Source organism: Heterodontus francisci, chromosome 35 (assembly GCF_036365525.1).
Source record: "Heterodontus francisci isolate sHetFra1 chromosome 35, sHetFra1.hap1, whole genome shotgun sequence".
NCBI classification, from domain to species: domain Eukaryota; kingdom Metazoa; phylum Chordata; class Chondrichthyes; order Heterodontiformes; family Heterodontidae; genus Heterodontus; species Heterodontus francisci.
In genome coordinates this window covers 49,686,777-49,709,240 of record NC_090405.1, presented here as the reverse complement: position 1 = coordinate 49,709,240, position 22,464 = coordinate 49,686,777, and the positions used below count along the sequence as shown (strand labels likewise).

The window sequence follows — 22,464 nt, the reverse complement described above, 5'->3', positions numbered from 1 at the left end:
AAGCTGTTTCCAGTGGTGTTCCACAGGGCTCAGTGTTAGATCCCTTGATGTTTGTGGTATATATTAATGATTTGGACTTAAATGTCAGAGGCATGATTGAGAAATTTGCTGATGACACAAACATTGGCCGTGTAGTTAGTGGTGAGGAGGAAAGCCGTGGACTGCAGAATGATAACAATATTTTGCTTGAGTGGGCGGAAAAGTGGCAAATGGAATTCAATCCAGTGGAGTGCGAGGTATTGCATTTGGGGAGGGCAAATAAAGCGAGCGAATACACAATAATCGGGAGGATATTGAGAGGGGTATGCACCTTGGAGTGTATGTCCACAAGACCCTGAAGGTGGCAGGACAGGTGCATAGAGTGAAGAAGGCATATGGATTGCTTGCCTCTATTGGCCGAGGTACAGAGTTCAAAAACAGGGATGTAATGCTGAAACTGTAAAAAACACTGGTTGGGCCACAGCTGGAGTATTGCGTGCAGTTCTAGTCACCACATTACAGTAAAGACATAATTGCTCTGGAGAGTACAGAGAGGAGATCTACAAGAATGTTGCCAGGGCTTGAAGGTTGCAGCTATGAAGAAAGATTGCATAGGCTAGGGTTGTTTTTCCTGAAACTGAAGAGGCTGAGGGGTGACTTGATTGAGCTGTACAAAATTATGAGGGGCCTAGATAGAGTAGACAGGAAGGACCGGTTTCCAATGGTGGGGAGGTCAGTTACAAGGGACAGAGATTTAAGGTGACTGGTAGAAGGATTGGAGGGGACATGAGAGGAAACCTTTTCACCCAGAGGATGGTGGGTGTCTGGAATTCACTGCCAGGAATGGTGGTGGAGGCAGAGACCCTCAGAACATGTACGTGAAGTGCTGTAACCTGCAGGGCTATGGACCAAGTGCTAGAAGGTGGGATTAGTTTGGGCAGCTAGTTTATTATGCCAGCGTGGACATGAATGGCTGAATGGCCTCCTTCTGCGCTGTATTGTTTCTATGATTCTATGGACTCGTCACCACAAGATGAAACCAAGAGAAGAACTCAAGTTCATCATAGTACAATGGAACTAAAAATATATTGAACACATAGGCTAGGAATTTCCTCAGTGCTGCATCTGATCTGCCAGTGCAATTTTGTACAAAGTGCAGAGGAACATGGTTTAATCAAACTTACAGCAGTGGAGCAGGAGCAATTCCGAGGAAATTCCCAGCCATAAGATCCCTTGATTAGTTATTTCACTTGATAGAATACAATTGTTCAACTTTTGTTTTTGACCAATATAATTGACCTGCAGTTTTTGTTAAACATGAACAACCAGCATTAGTAGGATATGACAACTCGCATGTGCAAGCAAGCACCATAGCAAACCAATTCTTCGTATTATAAGCAATTGTTGTAAAATAGTTCTTTAATCTCTGCATCAAAACAAACATGCAATTAATGTCCAGGGAAAAAAAAAATCAAGATTTTCCTATTCAAAAAACCTTTTTGATATTAGGGACTGAATAATGCACATTTGATCCAGACAAGAACACCAATCTACTTATATTAGTTCCTGATTTAAGATTGAGTAAAGGAACTTTCAAAATGAATTATGGATCTTGTATAAATGTTCAGTTTCATTACTATATTCTTGTAAACTTGTTAAACAAAATTTAAATGCTGTGCAGTGTTGGATATGAATTTTCAAGTCTAAAAGTGAGAAGGGCTGCATTAATCATGAGTGAAAAAGTCAGAAATCGTTGCTTCTTCTAATAAAAGGATTTAAAATCTCATGTTTGTTTGTTTGTATGTCATGTCAGGCAAGGGGAAGATGGAGTCATTTCCACATTATGGAATTTATGTTCAATTCTAGCTTGATGTAATCAGGTTGTTACAGAGAAGACTTTTTCATCCTGTGTAAAGAATTGCAGTTTCAACCCAGTTCTCAGAATATAACCAGATAGCATAAAGCTGCTCTTAATTTGGCAATAAGTCAGTGGTCTCATTCAGACAAGTCAAAGACAGTTGGCTACAAAATCTAAATTTTCAGATGTCGTAATGGTTGGGGTGAAGGCACATTATTTCAGTAGAGTGTCAAGGGAAATTTTACATCTAATCCATGCTATGTGCTTAATTCCAACACTCAGTGCTTATGGGAAAGCATTAAATTTCCAGTGCCAACATTCCTCATCTACATAAGCAAAAGATTTCATAAGGCATCTGGTACCAGTTTTTGGAATTCTGATTTCAAAATACAATGATAATTATACTGGCCTTTACTGATTCCATTAGTATGTTCCTTGACCCAGAGATCAAGAGTACATTCACTTTTAGCAACCACAAGGCTTACAGCCAGAAACTGGTTCAAAATCATAGACTTCAGAAAACAGAGGATAAATGCTGGACACCTGCCAGATATAAAAAAATCAATTGAGCTGCCCTGACCAAATGGTATACAAGTAATAATATTGCTGAAAAATTACTCTATCAGGTTCCATTAGATTCTAAACATGTTTTCTGTTTATGAATTTAAAAAGGCTGAAGACTTGTTCGTAATGAGAACTTGAAGATTGGAGAGGGGTTTGCAGCAATATATTTTTGTCACAGTGAATATGACATTCTTAGTTTATCATGGCACATCTTTTTAAAAAATTGATTAATCTGGATTATCATGACAACATTCAGAACAGGCCTTTTTATTGCAGTTTTGCTGCCTGTACTGTAGCACACAGAGCTCAATAGTGAAATCACAGTTTCACAGGGTTTTGCTTACAGTAATTATGCCCAAGCAATGATGAAAGAAAGACAAAATTCCTGTAAAAATCAGATCCACATTTTCTCATATGCACTATGTTTCCCAAATAGTTTCAAAGACTATGGAGTAATTGAAGTGACTAGCATAGACGCCTTTAAGGGGAAGCTAGGTAAGTCTATTGCAACAATCAAGTGCGAAAGGTGTCCAGGGGTCTTTTACTGTCTTCACCTGGTCTTATTGTAAGAGGGTTTAATTTTTAAACACACGGTTTTGAGCTTCCCCTTTGTGAATCCTTGTTCACAACTTTCCAATTATTTCTTTGGCCTCCTTATCTCGAGAGACAATGGGTAAGCGCCTGGAGGTGGTCAGTGGTGTGTGGAGCAGCGCCTGGAGTGGCTATAAAGGCCAATTCTAGAGTGACAGGCTCTTCCACAGGTGCTGCAGAGAAATTTGTTTGTCGGGGCTGTTACACAGTTGGCTCTCCCCTTGCGCCTCTGTCTTTTATCCTGCCAACTGCTAAGTCTCTTCGACTCGCCACACTTTAGCCCCGCCTTTATGGCTGCCCACCAGCTCTGGCGAACGCTGGCAACTGACTCCCACGACTTGTGATCAATGTCACAGGACTTCATGTCGCGTTTGCAGACGTCTTTAAAGCGGAGACATGGACGGCCGGTGGGTCTGATACCAGTGGCGAGCTCGCTGTACAATGTGTCCTTGAATATCCTGCCATCTTCCATGCAGCTCACATGGCCAAGCCATCTCAAGCGCCGCTGACTCAGTAGTGTGTATAAGCTGGGGATGTTGGCCACCTCGAGGACTTCTGTGTTGGAGATACGGTCCTGCCACCTGATGCCAAGTATTCTCCGGAGGAGCGAGACGTCGCTCTTGGCTGACACACGTTGTCCAGGCCTCGCTGCCATAGAGCAAGGTACTGAGGACACAGGCTTGATACACTCGGACTTTTGTGTTCCATGTCAGTGCGCCATTTTCCCACACTCTCTTGGCCAGTCTGGACATAGCAGTGGAAGCCTTTCCCATGCGCTTGTTGATTTCTGCATCTAGAGACAGGTTACTGGTGATAGTTGAGCCTAGGTAGGTGAACTCTTGAACCACTTCCAGAGCGTGGTCGCCAATATTGATGGATGGAGCATTTCTGACGTCCTGCCCCATGAGGTTCGTTTTCTTGAGGCTGATGGTTAGGCCAAATTCATTGCAGGCAGCCGCAAACCTGTCGATGAGACTCTGCAGGCACTCTTCAGTGTGAGATGTTAAAGCAGCATCGTCAGCAAAGAGGAGTTCCCTGATGAGGACTTTCGTACTTTGGACTTCACTCTTAGACGGGCAAGGTTGAACAACCTGCCCCCTGATCTTGTGTGGAGGAAAATTCCTTCTTCAGAGGACTTGAACGCATGTGAAAGCAGCAGGGAGAAGAAAATCCCAAAAAGTGTGGGTGCGAGAATACAGCCCTGTTTCACGCCACTCAGGATAGGAAAGGGGTCTGATGAGGAGCCACCATGTTGAATTGTGCCTTTCATATTGTCATGGAATGAGGTGATGATACTTAGTAGCTTTGGTGGGCATCCAATCTTTTCTAGTAGTTTGAAGAGACCACGTCTGCTGACGAGGTCAAAGGCTTTGGTGAGATCAATGAAAGCAATGTAGAGGGGCATCTGTTGTTCGCGGCATTTCTCCTGTATCTGACGAAGGGAGAACAGCATGTCAATGGTCGATCTCTCTGCACGAAAGCCACACTGTGCCTCAGGGTAGATGCGCTCGGCCAGCTTCTGCAGCCTGTTCAGAGCGACTCGAGCAAAGACTTTCCCCACTATGCTGAGCAGGAAGATTCCACAGTAGTTGTTGCAGTTAGCTTTGTTTTTATAGAGGGTGATGATATTGGCATCGCGCATGTCCTGAGGTACTGCTCCCTCGTCCCAGCACAGGCATAGCAGTTCATGTAGTGCTGAGAGAATAGCAGGCTTGGCACTCTTGATTATTTCAGGGGTAATGCTATCCTTCCCAGGGGCTTTTCCGCTGGCTAGAGAATCAATGGAGGAAAATTCCTTCTTCAGAGGATTTGAACGCATGTGAAAGCAGCAGGGAGAAGAAAATCCCAAAAAGTGTGGGTGCGAGAACACAGCCCTGTTTCACACCACTCAGGCTAGGAAAGGGCTCCACACAAGAATTTTCCTCCACACAAGATCAGGGGGCAGGTTGTTCAACCTTGCCCGTCTAAGAGCGAAGTCCAAAGTACGGAAAGTCCTCATCAGAGAACTCCTCTTTGCTGACGATGCTGCTTTAACATCTCACACTGAAGAGTGCCTGCAGAGTCTCATCGACAGGTTTGCGTCTGCCTGCAATGAATTTGGCCTAACCATCAGCCTCAAGAAAACGAACATCATGGGGCAGGACGTCAGAAATGCTCCATCCATCAATATTGGCGACCATGCTCTGGAAGTGGTTCAAGAGTTCACCTACCTAGGCTCAACTATCACCAGTAACCTGTCTCGAGATGCAGAAATCAACAAGCGCATGGGTAAGGCTTCCACTGCTATGTCCAGACTGGCCAAGAGAGTGTGGGAAAATGGCGCACTGACACGGAACACAAAAGTCCGAGTGTATCAGGCCTGTGTCCTCAGTACCTTGCTCTATGGCAGCGAGGCCTGGACAACGTATGCCAGCCAAGAGCGACGTCTCAATTCATTCCATCTTCGCTGCCTTCGGAGAATACTTGGCATCAGGTGGCAGGACTATATCTCCAACACAGAAGTCCTTGAAGCGGCCAACACCCCCAGCTTATACACACTACTGAGTCAGCGGCGCTTGAGATGGCTTGGCCATGTGAGCCGCATGGAAGATGGCAGGATCCCCAAAGACACATTGTACAGCGAGCTCGCCACTGGTATCAGACCCACCAGCCGTCCATGTCTCCGCTATAAAGACGTCTGCAAACGCGACATGAAATCGTGTGACATTGATCACAAGTCGTGGGAGTCAGTTGCCAGCATTCACCAGAGCTGGCGGGCAGCCATAAAGACAGGGCTAAATTGTGGCAAGTCGAAGAGACTTAGTAGTTGGCAGGAAAAAAGACAGAGGCGCAAGGGGAGAGCCAACTGTGCAACAGCCCCGACAAACAAATTTCTCTGCAGCACCTGTGGAAGAGCCTGTCACTCCAGAATTGGCCTTTATAGCCACTCCAGGTGCTGCTTCACAAACCACTGACCACCTCCAGGCGCGTATCCATTGTCTCTCGAGATAAGGAGGCCCAAAAGAAAGAAAGAAGAGGAGAATCAATGGCATCACTGAGTTCCGATTTTGTTGGCTGTATGTCCAGCTCATCCATGACTGGTAGAGGCTGGGCTGCATTGAGGGCAGTCTCAGTGACAACATTCTCCCTGGAGTACAGTTCTAGGTAGTGCTCGGCCCAGCGGTCCATTTGTTTGCGTTGGTCAGTGATTATATCCCCTGATTTAGATTTGAGGGGTGGGGGGGGGGGGGGGGGGGGGCAAAGAAATCAGCACACTAGATTTTCTTTAGGTTTAAAGAAATGTGAAATTTATTAAACCTTAAAAACTTAAACTCTAATTCGGTTAATGCCTACGGATACACGCCGTGCCTATGCTAGCATGCACACGCAATACGCACATGCAAATAGAGACAGAAAAGAGGAAAAAAATGGAGAATTTTGAGGCAATCTCTGAAGAGGGTTTTTAAAAAAAAAAAAACTGTGCTTCGAGCTCGCTGCAGGGTCCTTGATTGTAGGTAGTCTTGCTTTTCGTTGGGGCCCAGTATTCTTCTTAAATTTTGTTCACTGTAGGAGACTTTTCTCTCTTGGGGTTCATATGTGCTCAATGATTTCTGAAGCTGGTGAGAGTGAGATGAGAGCAGACAGGAGAGAGGTGTTCTCAGTCCAGGAGCTAACAGCCTTCTGAGTTCAAAATCCCTGCTGGGAGTTTTTTGAATTTGAACTTCCAACAGTCAGTCAGTCACATGACCTAAACTGGCCTGACCACATCTGTTGGTGTATTCAGCCAGCTTAGTAGTTAACCTGGAATGCTAGCCTTTCCACCTGCAACGCTGGTAATCAAAAGTCCATTGTGGATTAAACTGGAGCAGGGAATAGCTCCTTTGTCCATTGAAGTACTTGTCAGTTGATATGCTCATGTCTCTCTCCAGCCAAAGTCTCCAATTGTTTTTTTAAAGCAAGTTCTTTCTTCAATAGTTTAAAAATCAATGTACATGTAGCAAAATTAATTTTCCTCATTCTTGGCAGGTGGGGTGGGGGGGGGGGGGGGGGGGTTTGCCTGACACTATGAAAGAGAAAGGAATAGAAGGATATGCTGACAAAGTTAGAAATAAGGTGGGAGGAAGCTTCAGTGGAGCATAAAACATCGGCCTAGACCAGTTGGGCTGTTTCTGTGTTGTAAATTCTATGTAATTCATTGCAGATATGCAGAGTGTAGACTAATAAATGAAATCACCATGGTAATGACATTCTGCCAGTTACCATAACTCTACATTTAATTACAGATATCCCATCCTGCGAAACTCCCTTTATGTAACATACTATTAAACCGTCATTACTCTCGTCACCACCATGCCTAATGCTCCATATCTACATGCACTTCAAAGTTCATGTGCATGCTTGGACTACATTCTATTAGAGTCAGGCTGAATGAGGGACAAAAACCAGGATGCACTGTATGACTGAAATGAATATTTTTCCCAATTAAAATTGTTTTTAAACTACGTTTCCCTCTGTTGGAGCAATGGAAGCTTTAGAACTCAATCAAAATAGCAGCGTACTGAGGAAGAGGATTGCTTTCTACTGTACTACATAAATATGCAATGGAACACCTGCAATCAGGGACCCTCCCCATATTTCTGCACAGTCAGAAGAGTGTCCCGCTGTAAAATGTAAATATAAACAAGGGAAGTTCTGATAACACTCTCGTATCCCTTGTGCAAAAGATGCAAGAGGAGGTTGGGTGCACAGAAGCAGCAGCATGCTGGATAGTACTGTTTTTATGCAAATTTATACAGGTTGTGTAACTCTGCTCGCATTGAACAGAGATTAAGGGCATCACAAGCATGCAGGTGTATTTCCTGCCTGCATCTTTTTATTGAGGCACAATTTCTATGCAATCACAATCAGGTTAAGTGAAAAGTAAGCATCATGGTGAGTAATTTAGGCTTGTGCTCAGTCAGCACAGCTGCTGCTGCCATTAACTAGAAACAGCTTGCTTCAGTCTTTAAGAAATTGGGACGACGACATTTTGGGCTTTTCTCAAAACCCCACACAATATATAGTTCCCTTACATCATTTCTTGCTGTAGAAGAAAAATTCAAAAGCAGCTATTCTTGCCTTCAGGACAATGCATTCATGTAACTAATCAAAATGAAAACACATTCAGGTTAGTGTGTTTTGCATCAAAGAAACGTCTCAAGCTCAAGTTTTACAGAATATGAAGTTACTAAATGGCCAGGTGAGTTACCTGCAATGTCTTCTGGTCAACTGGACTGATGCCAACCTTGAGAAATGGTGCAAAGCATTTCAGAATCCTTTAAAGGAGCCAGCTGGCTAAGACCACATTTTGCATAGCATTTTCCACACTTGACCCACCATGTAACATCGGCTTTTCACTCTTGCGAACCAAAGTTGGCTTAAGTAGTCAAAACTGCAGCAGTAATCCAGTCACCAGTACAATTTTTTTTCCCCCAAACCAGTTTTTCAATTAAATGCAAGGCAGTATCAGATTGAGATACTCAAATACATTACACAACCTCAGTGCACTTAACACACATGCAAGTTTCAAATAACTATGGATGTCACATTACACAAGACGTTTAAATTGGATAGTGATGCCTACATAGCATCATATTATCCGTTTCTGTAAATTCTTCCATCTGTCAGCAAAAACAAAGTGCAATAATGTTCTCCCATTGAGCAGCAAACAGAAAACTCAGAAGAGGCCATGAGCTGAACAATATTGTGCAATTTTACAGAGATTAATGGATACTTGGGTAAACATTCAATACTTAATCTAAGCAGGGAATTCAGCAGACTTGAAACCGTAATAACAAAGCTCAACTGGTTTTGAACCATTCCCAAATGTACACATCAGATTGCAACTCAAGTGTTTTTCTTCAACACGTTATCTACTGTGTGTTACAATGCAGCAATATACAAAAAAGTGAAGTTAAGCTGCAAAGTAAAATTCTGTCCAAAAAAAGTTTAGTAAAAATATGCATCCAGAGATTATATATTACAATAAGCATATAGGTGTTTGAGAGCTTGTTGTACAATGAGGGAAAATGTTTTTTGATCAGTATTAACAGTTTCCTATGCCTGATGCATGTTATTCATAACATTGTTTTTAAATGGAGTCTAATTACTCGTTACATTCACTTCCTGGCAATAAGGTTAGTGAAAAGTTAGTGCCTATATGAAAGAGAAGGAAGCCTGTGTATGCTTGCACAAACAGTTTCAGTACTAAGCAAAGAAATACATTAGCCACTTATGTCTACCCATATCACAAGTTAAAGGCTTCAATTGCTCTGAAGCCAATTCCCATTCCTTGAGAAATGCTCCATATTCTCAGGTTTATCATCATACAATCTTACAGCACAGAAGGTGGCCATTTGGCCCACCGGTTCTTTGAAAGAGCTGCCCAATTTAGTCCTACACAACAACTTTTTTCCCCCCATTTCCTTGCAAAATGGTTGTAAAGTACATGTCCATTAGCCTTTTCTAAGTTCCGATGTAATCTGATTCCATCATCTTTGCAGGCAATGTGTTCTAGATCTTAACAACCCTCTATGTGAAAGAAATTCTCATTTCCCTCAATTATTTTAAATCTACCGCCTCCAGTTACCAATCCACTTGCCAAAGGAAACACTTCTCCCTGTTTGCTCTATTAAAATCTTTTTTTTTTTAGTACCTCTACTAGGTCTCCACTTAGTCTTCTCTGCTCTAAGGAGAGCAATCCCAGCTTCTCTCAAGTCCCTCACCCCTGGTAATCTCTATACCCTCTCCAAGGCCTTGACATGGCATTTCTGAAGTGTAGTGCTCAGAATCACACACAATACTTTCGTACCCCAGTTGAAGCATACCCAGTGATTGATAAAGGTTTAGCATGACTTCCTTCTTTTTGTATTCACTGCCCCTATTTACAAAACCAAGCATCTAATACACTGTCTTTAACCGTCCTTGTAACTTGAGCTGACACTTTCATATATTTGTGAATATGCACACCCAGATTCCAACCACTCTTGCATATCCTCAAAGTAGTACTACTTAGATTATATGGTCTCTCTCTGTTGTTCCACAAAAAGTTCCTCACTTCACGCTTAACCGCATGAAACCGCATCTGCCATGTTTTCTATCTGCACACTGCCACTGAAAAATCCATATCGTTTCTATCAAGTTATTTCCTCATGGTTTTTGTTTTACAATTGCAAAGGCAAATTCTTTTTGTTTTATTTTATTGTTTATTGTGGTTTCATTATTTTTGTCAAGAATTTCCAGTAAAGATATGTAAGTTACCACAAATATTTCAGCTCCACAATGAAGTCTGGTGCTATGTGTTGTGAACAACGGGGTTGATCATGCAGTCCGAGAAAAACACTGGCAGTGAGGCCACTGCTTCTGAGTGCTGTGTGCTCCAGCAGTGAAATAAGCTGACTTTGTACTAAAATGTCAGTGCACAGCACATCACGTCATAGAAGGGTTGACATTTCAAGAGCACTAGCCGTCCGACAAATGACAATGGAGAAAAACATCCCTCCCCAACCCCCCCAACAATGTGGTGGAGAAGGGGAAGTACAATTCTGAACACATTTGCACCACGCAATGTTCGAGTCCATAAAAGGTGGGATCTCTGATCATGTATTGTGCATTAACAGTTCTTCTGCTATGAGGCAGATTAAAATAATTGGTGAGAAATACTGCTGTCTTTAAAGATCCTGATATAAGGCTGAGGGTAATGGGAATGATGCTTTATAGTTGGCTGGGATAGGGTATGTAGCACATATGGATGCAATTGTTAAGGCTGAGACATGCAGTTAATTGAAATTGCCTTCCATTACAGCCTGCCTCATCACTCAAAGACTGGCCAGTAGCTTAGCTAGATGTGTCTTGTGATTGGAGTCATCTCCTGCAACTGATGATGGTGGGCGTCTTCTGGAGCCTGTTCTGTGGTGAGGCCCATTTTCAGGGCAAAGTTGGGTCAAAGGCAACAGGTACAAGAATTTTGTACACCTTTGCATGACTGTACTTATAACATTCCCTTTGGTCAGTTTAGACATGGTTATTTGCTTCAGAATGTCAATAATGCCTCAACCGGGATCTCGGTAGCAGCACTGACTTAATTTCTGCCTTCTGGTTAGCTTACTCATTAGGTAAGCAGTCATGCCGGAGGTGGATAGCCTTGGTCCCTCAACAGCCACCCATCCTATCTTGGTGGTCCTTCAAATAATGGTGGAACCACTGACCATTTCACCAATAGAAAAGTTGTGATTTTGCTTTAAAACCTTTAAATGTCGATTTTAAAGCACAGTTTATTCACATGCTAAGTAAAGCTCTGTAACAATAGGTAGTTGAAATGTTAATAAACTAACTTTGATCTTTTCCCCACAGACTGTAAATAATAACTAATTCATTAACCTGTGTTGGCAATTGAAAAATATTGTAAGTGTGTTAGATAATCTCTGATCACATTCTGTGAACAGAGGCAGTTAAAACACAAGACACAGACACAAATTTTCCATCAGGTTTTTTGAACGAGAAAACTGCAAGGCAGTCAGATCCAGCAAAGGCTGAGAGAAGGTTAAAATGCAAGATAGCATAGTTAGAAATGATTCTCTTTAAAATCAAGCAAAATAACCTACTTATGTGGGAGAGTAGCATGTTCATTATTTTGTATTAAGTGAAGTTTAAGATGTACTGATTGGAATAAGTGAATGCAACCATAATTGATGCTATGTAAATCCAACTGCTGTGAAATAAAGGAGCCAAAAATTAATTTCTGACCTTTATTACCCTTTTTTGTTTTTACTGCCTTTCAGAAGAGATTGAAGCAGCAAACGGATGAATATCCAGTTCAAGTCACAAGGAGGATACTATTGCCATGCCTCTAGGTTACATTATTGTGTTGATGGATATTGGGCAAGGCAAGTTAACTCTGGAATGCAACAAGGGCACGATCTGCTTACGCAAGTACCCTGGGCCACTGACACAGCTTCAAAAGACCATAAAATCTGTAACATTGACATTATGGGTAATCCAGACAGTCAATAAAAGTGCAGGGCTGTTACTGCTTTTCGTAGAGAAACTGATGAATTGAGAAAACCATAAAAACAAGGCGCTTGCAGCCCGCATTTTGCAACTTTAGACCGAAACTTCAGAGATTTGACAGATATCTCTGCAGTTGTTTGGATCAATCCCATGGCATAGGAATTCAGGTCTGCAGCCACCTTAATTGTAACTGTGCATGCTGTGCTGCTGCTGACGTGATTTTCAGGTGTGGCTTCAAGAATGTACAAAGTTCGGTAATGACCTCCTTGGAGAATCATAGTCCCAACATACTCAGGTACAAATGTCTGAACCTGTAAACATGGCCGCCAAGTTAAAACAGGTACCGATTAATCTCCAGAACCTGCCTGGCATAGTCTGTGATTCTCCTTCTGCAAAATTCCTCTAAAAGCAGCATATACTGACTGCTCCCAGGAGAAAACAGGTACAGACAGCAGATGCAGTGAAACTTTGAAAACTCTCAGCAAGACTCCTATTTGTTTCACTAACTTTCTCCCACAACAGCAATATAGCAAAAAAGCAGTGTGTAACAAACAGCTACACAGAAATCAGCAAATTAGAACACTTTTAATAACCAAGAGCTAACTTGAAGGATGAGGCCTTCCGGACAGAGTTCAATTTAAATGGATGCTGTGCATCAGGAGTGCAATGTAGCATGCACGCACGCACTCACTCATTACAGATGTTACCAGCAGAGCAGCAAGTATGACACACATTGAATATTCATTTAAACACAGTGGCATTTTTAAAATCAGTCAAAACAGTTATATGTCAATTAATAGAGTGGCTATCATTTTTGGGAGTAATATTTCCTGAATCCACTTATTTTTATTGCCAGGAAATCTTAAAGCTTTCTGGAATGAGAATCAACTATTTACATGATCCAAACTCATATTTGCATGATATTTGCCACAGAAGTTGTGCTTGGATGTCTCCAGAATGCACTTCATTGCAGGGCTTTCCATTTCTACATAATGTTTTCACCATCATGATGCCACCAATGGTTTGAACTTAATGCCTTCATGATAGAAGTAATGAGAAACAAAGCAAGCAAATGAGAGAAACAAGCATTTTTCAAGCGACTTATCTGGTCTCCCAACCATTCAAAAGTACTTCACAAACAATGAATTATCCTGAACGGCCTAGCTGTGATTTTAAGATTAGGTCACCTTGTCCTAGACTCCCTCACCACAGAAAAAGTTTCTATATCTTCCCCATCATATTTTTTAAAATCTTAAAACCCTCAACTAAATTGCTCCTTATCCCAAAAAATAAATGAGGGTCCTTATAGACAGACAACAGAAATTATAGTGGAAAATATAAGTAAATGGTAGAGGCATTAAACAGATACTTTATGAGATAGAACAAAGAACAAAGAACAGTACAGCACAGGAACAGGCCATTCGGCCCTCCAAGCCTGCGCCGATCTTGATGCTTGCCTAAACTAACACCTCTGCACTTCCGGGGCCCATATTCCTCTATTCCCTTCCTATTCATGTATTTGTCAAGATGTCTCTTAAATGTCGCTATCGTATCTGCTTCCACCACTTCCCCTGGCAGCAAGTTCCAGGCACTCACCACCCTCTGTGTAAAAAACTTGCCTCGCACATCCCCTCTAAACTTTGCCCCTCGCACCATAAACCTATGTCCCCTAGTAACTGACTCTTCCACTCTGGGAAAAAGCTTCTGACTATCCACTATATCTGTCTTCAGCAGTAGAAGACACAAAAAACATTGCAGAAATAGTGAGGAACCAAGAGTCTCGTGTAAATTAGGTACTTGGTGATATCAAAATCATGAGGGGTCTCGGCAGAGTAGATAGGGAGAAACTGTTCCCACTGGTCAAAGGATCCAGCACCAGACAACACTAATTTAAGGTGATTGACAAAAGAAGCAACAGTGACATCAAGAAAAATTTCTTTAACACAGCAAGTTGTTAGGATCCGGAATGCAATGCCCGAGAGTGTAGTGGAGACAGATTCAATTGAGGCCTTCAAAAGAGAATTGGATAATTACCTGGAGAGAAAAAAATTGCAGGGCTACGGAGAAAAGGTGGGGGAGTGGGACTAGGTGAGTTGCTCTTGCAGAGAACCAGCACAGACGTAATGGCCAAATGGCCTCCTCCTGTGCTGTAACCATTTTATGATTCTATCTTTTGGAGTGCAATGACTGTCAGTGTGAGACTTATATACATCAGCTCGCACCATTAACATAATTTTGGTTACGATGGTCATAAAAGTTATTAAATAAAACATAAAAACATTTTATAAAAGAAAAAAAAGTTACATGAATGCACATTTTACACTAGACTTAAATAATTTAAATCCTATGGTATCATTTAGCAAAACGTTTTTCAGTCACAGCATCATGCTGGCAGTGAAAGATACGCATTGCACAGTACGTGAAATAGATCGATCCGTCAGTGGGCAGTTGGATCCATGTTGGCGCCTCTCACCCCGACAACTTTTTAAAAAGCATCAAGAAGCACCTGTTGTCAAACTGAGATAAGCACCATGCACTCCAGTGCAGTAGTGATAAAAATAATTTAGTCACTTAACCCCTTGACAACTAAATCTCCTGCAAGTCACTTTGCCATAAATCATCTTTGCATCCATTTGCATCTCTTTCCCGCCCCCCCCCCCCCCCCAACCCCCACCTATTGACATCTACCTAGGAAGTTAGGCAAGGAGTTTAGTGGGAGATTACAACATGCATTTTGTAGTTCTACATACACTGCCATCCTTCAATAGTTCAGCAGATTTACCTAGTGCATAGCTAGATAATATCAGAGGAAGCTTCACTTCTCACTCCCACACCTCTACCTCTGGTGTCACCAAGGATCTATCCTTGGTCCTCTCCTGTTTCTCATCTACAGGCTGCCCCTTGGTGACATTATCCAAAAACACATCAGATTCCACTAATAAGTTGACGACACCTAGCTTGACCTCCTCTACTTGGAAAATAATGGTAGGACTGGGCAGAGTCAACATGGATTTATGAAAGGGAAATCATGTTTAACAAACCTGGTGGAGTTTTTTTTGAGGATGTAACTAATAGAATAGATAAAGGGGGAAATCAGCGGATGTAATATATTTAGATTTTCAGAAAGCGTCTGATAAGGTCCCACACAAGACATTAGTAAGCAAAATTAGAGCACATGGGATTGGCGGGGGGGGGGGGGGGGGGGAGGCGCGGTGGTGGAATATACAGGCATAGATTGAGAACTGGTTAACTGACAGTAAAAAAAAAAGTAGAAATAAATGGGTCATTTTTGGATTGGCAGGCTGTGACTAGTTGGGTACCGCAAGGATCAGTGCTTGGGCCCCAGCTATTCACAATCTATGTCAATGATTTGGATGTGAGGATTAAGTGTAATATTGCCAAGTTTGCAAGGGGATTTGGAGAAGCTAAGCGAGTGGCAAAAAACTGGCAGACGGAATACAATGTAGAGAAATGAGAGATTATCCACTTTGGTAGGAAAAACAGAAATAGAGTATTTCTTAAATGGTGAGAGGCTGGGAAATGTTGAATTTCAAAGGGACTTGGGTATCCTTGTTCATGAGTCACTGAAAGCCAACATGCAGGTACAGTAAGCAATTAAGGCGGCAAATGGTATGTTGGCTTCATTACGTAAGGATGTGAGTATAGGATTAAAGATGTCTTACTGCAATTATATAGAGCCTTGGTGAGACCACACTTAAAGTATTGCGTGCAGTTCTGGTCTCCTTACCTAAGGAAAGGTATACTTGCCATAGAGGGAAAGCAACAAAGATTCACCAAACAATACCAAGAATGGAGGGATCGTCCTATGAGGAAAGATTAAATAGACTGGCACTTTATTTTCTGGAGTTTAGAAGAATGAGGGGTGATCTCATTCAAACATACAAAATTTTTACAGGGCTCAACAGAGTAGATGCAGGAAGGATGTCTCCCCTGGTTGGGGAGTCCAGGTGAGGGTGTGGATGCCCAAACAGGGTAAGAATAAGCTTGACAAAGGTATCCCAGATAGTGCTCAGAGCTCATGGAACTGTACCACTGCAAGGACTCAATATCTTAAGAGTATAGTGGAAAGACAGGGCGGGGGTGAGGGTGGGGGGCGGGAGGGGGGGGTGGGGTGCAGAATTAACAGAGAAAATAAACAGAGACACAGCATAAACATATTGTAAAAGAGAGACTAGTCTGATAACGAGACCTGTGTTCTCCCAGTGGCAAATTTTGCTTAAAATATCCTTATGAGGTTAAAACAAGGTGCAATGTCATTTTGACGAGTTTCAAACCAAACGGAAAAAAATATGTAAATTTAAAATAAAATCTCAAGATCCCAGTTTGATATTTTATATTTGTTAGTGGCCTGACTCAAGTATTTTTGGCCTAGTTACTATGCGACCCCACTAACCAGTAGAGAAACCAAGCAAGCCATGATGTAGGTCATAATTATATGTTCAGTTTTTTGGGCTAACAAAAATGGTAAAGCTGCTTGTAATGTGGGCAAAATGACATGTCACTAAGAGTTCATAATTAAATTCTAGCGCTCAGGATTAGATATAATCTGTTTGAAAAGAAAAGAGTTTCCCAAATTTTGTTCAGATTTACTAGCTATCCAGATTGGTTTAATGTTAGTTTTACTTGAAGAATAAAGTTAATTGTCTGCAATAACGATGGAAAAAAACTACTTGTAAATTCCCTTAACTGCTTTGCTGCATAATTTATTTGTTGCTATTATTCCTTCCTTACAGCTGTTTCTATGAGCACAGCAAACAGAGCTTGCATTACCTAATTCAGTGCTGCCCCAACATAGCTCATGGGTCAGATAGTAGTGAACGACCAGTCTAACACAATAACTCACTCAGTCATCATTAGCGTAGGAAACTCACATTCGGTATCAAAATCAGCCTGATAGGAATTACTTCATTATCAGGCAAACTCCCAAATTCAAGCTTGGGTTTTACTCAAACTACTGTTGGCGTGCAGATATCATAGGTTTAAAATTACCAGACGAATATAAGCGTATTTTCTTCAGTGTTCCAACATACTGGAGACTTTTCAGAAGATACACCTTTCTTCCATCTCAAGGTTCATAACCATTATAATTCAGGTTTTTTCCAACACTTTCTGACTCCACAGCAAGATGCAATTTCTGTAAGCAACCCATGTCCTCTATCATCTGAAATTTACACATTTTTGTGTGCTCTGAAAGGAAATGACATGCTACAAAATTAATAAATGATCCTTTTACCAAAGTATTTTGTACTGGAGGTTGCATAGAGGTCGACCATGAACTCCTTCTGCTTTTCTTCTCCAAAAAGCATAAAACAGTACTCTGACGGTTCTTAACCTGAAGAATACATTCTGTTAATCAAGATGTGTAATTGTACTGAAAGAAACAAATACAGAAAGGCACTGATCGTATGAACACTGTAAAAAGATTGCTCAGTCCACAGGACTTCAGATATTTATCTCAGTTGATTTCGTAGTCAGATAATCTACATGTTTTCATGGGCATACAAACTTCCTAATACAATATCAATGCATAATCTAGGCTGATACTTCAGTGTAGTACTGAGAGAGTGCTAAACACGGAACTAAAGACCAGCATCCATTATAAAAGAATTTTATGTCATAGGTGCTATTCTTCACACCTTCCTTACTTTCAAGGTATCTTGATGAATCAACCATTATGGATAATGACTGTCTACTTCTTCACTCTGAACACATGCACACATTAACATCTGGCTCAAAGCTGAACTATTCTTAACGTCAGTTGGACTGCTATTGGAGTTAATAGATTAAATGCCCACAATATTCCTAGAAACCAGTAAATTGACAGCTCGAGTTCAAAGGCTGGTAGGACTTTAGTCAGGCAACCTAGTTGTGCTCTTGATAGTTGTTACAATAAGCTTCTCCCTAGAAATATTGTTGATCTGTTATGTATTCATAACATATGTCAATCTAAAATTTCACATTTAAAAAAAGAAAACAGAGAATGTGCAGTTGAAGCAAGTTGAAACTGTTTCTATCACGCATGCATTGATACCCCCGATAGTTATAAAGGGTGCTTAACTATTCTTTCAAGTTCTACCATAGAAAGTAATTATTTTTCAGAGATTTTGTGACTTGTTATAAAGAAGCACCAGTATAATGTCTGCAATATGTTGCATGGGCACCTTTCGCGCAGCAGAATGGTATGTGAAATTGGGCAGCCGACCGATGTTCAAATGATCAAATTAGAATTCAGGCCCGAGTGACCACTATTCCATGTGAAAGTAAAATGATCAGCAAAAAATATTTTTTAAATTTTACATATTTACACATGGTATGAACTTTCACTTTTAAAAAATTAGTAACTTAAATCTCAAATTAATATTACAGCACAGGAACAGATCATTCAGCCCATCAAGTCTGTCAGTGTTTCTCTGCACATTAGCTGCCTATTCTAATCCCACTCTTCTGCTCCTCCGTACATCCTTTAATATTACTCTTTCTGAAGTAACTACCTAATTCTCTTTCAATAAAACTTGAGTGCTCTGGTACCATAGTCTGTGGCAGCAAATTCCACATATAGCCCATCTTTTGTGTAAATAACTATTTTTTTTTTTTAAGATCAGTCTTAACTCTTCATATGGATTACCTTAAATCTGTGCCCTTTAGTTACTCACATCCTGGACCTTAGAATGTGCCAGTCTGCAACACTCGGTCGTGGAAAACTCTTTGCGCTGGAAGACCAGCAAGTTTCGGGCAGACCAAAGAGCGTCTTTCACCGAATTGATGGTCCTCCAGCAGCAGATGATGTTTAGCTCGGTGTGCATTCCTGGGAACAGCCCGTAGAGCACAGACTCCTGTGTTACAGAGCTGCTTGGGATGAACCTCGACAAAAACCACTGCAACTCTTTCCACACCTGCTTTGCAAAGACACATTCCAGAAGGAGGTGGGCAACTGTCTCTTCCCCACCGCAGCCACCTTGTGGGCAGTGTGTGGAGGGGGCGAGACTCTGGGCGTGCAGGAAGGATCTGACGGTGAGGACCCTTCTCACCACCAGCCAAGCTACGTCTTGGTGCTTGTTTGAAAGTTCTGGTGATGAGGCATTCTGCCAAATGATTTTGGCAGTCTGCTCGGGGAACCATCCGACAGGATCCACCATCTCCTTTTCCCGTAGGGCCTTGAGGACATTTCCCGCAGAAACTTTCCCACGAAGGATAGGTGGTATGACACGGTCCAACTAGATGGAGCGTTCCGCGGCAATGTGACCAGACCCATCCTTCGCAACACCGGGGACCGATAGAACCTCAGCACGTAGTGACACGGTGTTTGCATCCTGGGGCTCCACGCACAGCTTGATGCAGCCGCACACGAAGGTGGTCATCAGGATGAGGGTGACGTTGGGGACATTTCTCCCGCCCTTATCCAGAGGTTTGAACATCGTGTCCCTCTGGACCTGGTCCATTTTGGATCCCCATATGAAATGGAAAATGGCTCAGGTGATCACCACGGCGCAGGAGTGGGGTATGGGTCAGACCTGCACCATGTACAGCAACGTGAGCACCTTGCACCTGATTACCAGGTTCTTACCCAAAATTGAGAGAAATCGCTGCTTCCACTTGCTCAGTTTATGGTGTACCCTGGCTACTCGCTCCTTCCAGGTTTTGGCACACGCCACAGCCCTTCCAAACCATATCCCAAGCACCTTTAGATAGTCTGACCTGACGGTGAAGGGGACAAAGGATTGGTCGGCCCAGTTCCCAAAGAACATGGCCTCACTCTTGCCGTGGTTGACTTTGGCTCCCGAGGCCAGCTCGAACCGATCGCAGATGCTCATAAGTCTGCAAACGGACAGCGGATCCGAGCAGAAGACGGCAACGTCGCCCATGTACATACAGGGAGGTTTTTACCTGAGTGCCTCTGCTGCCTGGGATTGTCACCCCTCTTCTACCCACATCGTTCCTAACGGACTCAGCAAAAGATTCGATACAACAAACAAGACGGGGAGAGAGGACAGCCTGTCTGACTCCAGATTGGGAAACTTTGAGTCCCACCCATTGATTGAGACTGCGCTACTGATGTTTCTGTAGAGCAGTTTGATCCAACTGCAGATTCCTTCCCCAAACCCCATTTTGGAGAGCACGTCCATCATATAGGTGTGCGAAATCCTGTCAAAAGCCTTCTCCTGCTCCAAGCTGATGAGGCAGGTGTCCACCCTCCTGTCCTGTACATAGGCGATTGTATCCCTAAGTAGTGTAAGACTATCAGAGATCTCCTGCTGGGTACAATGCAGGTCTGGTCAGGGTGAATCACCAATTCCAGAGGAGACTTGACCCGATTGGCGATGCCTTTGGACAGAATCTTGTAGTCAACATTAAGCAGTGAGATGGGCCGCCAATTTCTGATTTCCGCCCTCTCCCCCTTCGGCTTGTAGATGAGGACGATGACGCCTTTCCTCATGGATTCTGACATGCTGCCAGCCAGAAGCATACTCTCGTATACTTCTTGCCGGTCTGGGCCGACCCAGTCCCACAGAGCCGAATACAACTAAACCGGTAAGCCGTGGCTTCTGGGAGTTTTACTCGTCTCAAAGGACAGGACGGCATTTGTCAGCTCATCCAGAGTTAGTGGTTTGTCCAGTCTCTCCCTCATGCTGTCATCTAAGACCTCCGTGATAGATGACAGGAAGGACTGGGAAGCCATGCTGTCCGTGGGCTTCACGTTGTACAGCCCAGCATAAAAGGATTTACTGATCCTTAGTATGTCGGACTGCGAAGCCATTACTGAGCTGTCCTCTTCCTTCAGGCTGATCACAGAGCTCTCTGTGTGTACCTTTTGGAAGAAGTAACGCGAGCACATCACATCCTGCTCAACAGAGCTGACTCTGGACTGGAAGATGATCTTGGAGGCCTCCGTGGCAAAGAGCAAGGCCTGCTGGCTCTTCACCTCTTGGAGATCCTCCTTGACCTTGATCCCCATCAACTGCAGCCAGAGCAGATTTTGTATTCTTTTCTGGAGTCGGGACATTTCCCTCCGTCTCGCTCCTCTCTTGCCCTCTGAACACATGATGTTGAAAGGATCAGCTGGCAAAAAACACACACCAAACAGAGTGACATCCATGCCACATTTTGGTGAATATCTCACCAATCTGGCTGCCAGCTGCCAATACATACAATAGGAGTCACAAAGCAGTTTTGCAGTAAAACTGGAAGATCAGCACACTGCCATTAGTGCCTATGTTACAGCACATGGAAACAAAATCATTTGGCTGTGGTTGAGGTTTTCAGACAAGTCACCCACAAGCTTTAGTTACATCTCAGTCACTTTCCTTTTACTTAATTGCTGTGCATGAGAGCATGCACTTTTTTTTTCCTCTACTGATCAAAGTAGCACAAAAAGGGAACCTTTTTGCTAAATGTAGTCACCAAGTTAATGAACCTGTTAACCAAAATCTGTAGCACATTTATGCTGCATCAAGATTTCAATTCACGAGTAGAAAACCAATCATTTGTCAATGGATGGAATGAAAGCAACGTTATTAGAACTGATAAAGGGTTACTGACCTGAAACATTAACTCTGCTGCTCTCTCCACAGATGCTGCCAGACTTGCTGAGCATTTCCAGCATTTCTTTTTTTTATTTCAGATTTCCAGCATCTGCAATATTTGGTGTTTAATTCACTGCCACTTCTCTTCCAGGAATGCCTACCTTGAAGAAGTTCTGCTCTTCTCTCCGACGGGATTTTTGTTTGCCTCTTTTACGTTGTTCACCTTCATTGCTTTCTATTTCCCTCCTGGTGTTTGATAAAGTGTCTACCAAAACTCGTTTTCACAGCCACATCTCCTTCCTCAGTGACTGTCTCTGGCTCCGACTTATTCCATGTGGATTTCAACTCAAGTTTCACCCTTCATGTTTTGAATCCACCCAGGATTACAGGTATCTCAGAGAAATACAACGTTCCTCGGACTGCTGTTCTCGCCACATCCTTAGATCCACACACAGTGCTATGCGCCGCCACATGTGCACACTGGACCTCTCTCCAGAAGCACCGCCTCACCTTATCTCAAAGCTGTTCTACTCCGCAGTTTCATTTCATCCTTTGTCTTATCCGACGCATTAACAAAAACTTTTTTTCTTCCTTTCAGGTGTTATGTAAGCTCTAGCAGCTGATGGGGACTAATGCCCCTGCAGATCCTTCTTCCCCTTCACTTCCCTCTGACCCCACCCCTTCTGACCTGACCCTTGCCGTGTATGCACTATACCCTCTGACCTTCCCCTCTCTGACGCTGAATGGAGTTCTGATGAAGGGTCACTGACCTGAAACGTTAACTCTGCTTCTCTCTCCACAGATGCTGCCAGACCTGCTGAGTATTTCCAGCATTTCTTGTTTTTATTTCAGATTTCCAGCAATCTGCAGTATTTTGCTGTTATTAGAACTGATCCTGAAACT

The 22,464-nt window shown here is 42.7% G+C and overlaps 1 protein-coding gene across 4 annotated transcripts in view; it reads right to left on the bottom strand.

Moving 5' to 3' along the window:
- peak1 (pseudopodium-enriched atypical kinase 1) overlaps positions 1-22,464 on the bottom strand; it is a 91,816-nt gene that overhangs the window by 55,959 nt on the left and 13,393 nt on the right. For 2 of the 4 annotated variants that reach the window (XM_068015534.1, XM_068015531.1), the window contains exon 4: positions 22,332-22,462. The exons of the other annotated variants lie outside the window; for them this stretch is intronic. The gene's annotated coding sequence lies outside the window, so the exon portion shown is untranslated. The remainder of the gene's footprint in view (positions 1-22,331; positions 22,463-22,464) is intronic. 4 annotated transcript variants of the gene reach the window in all.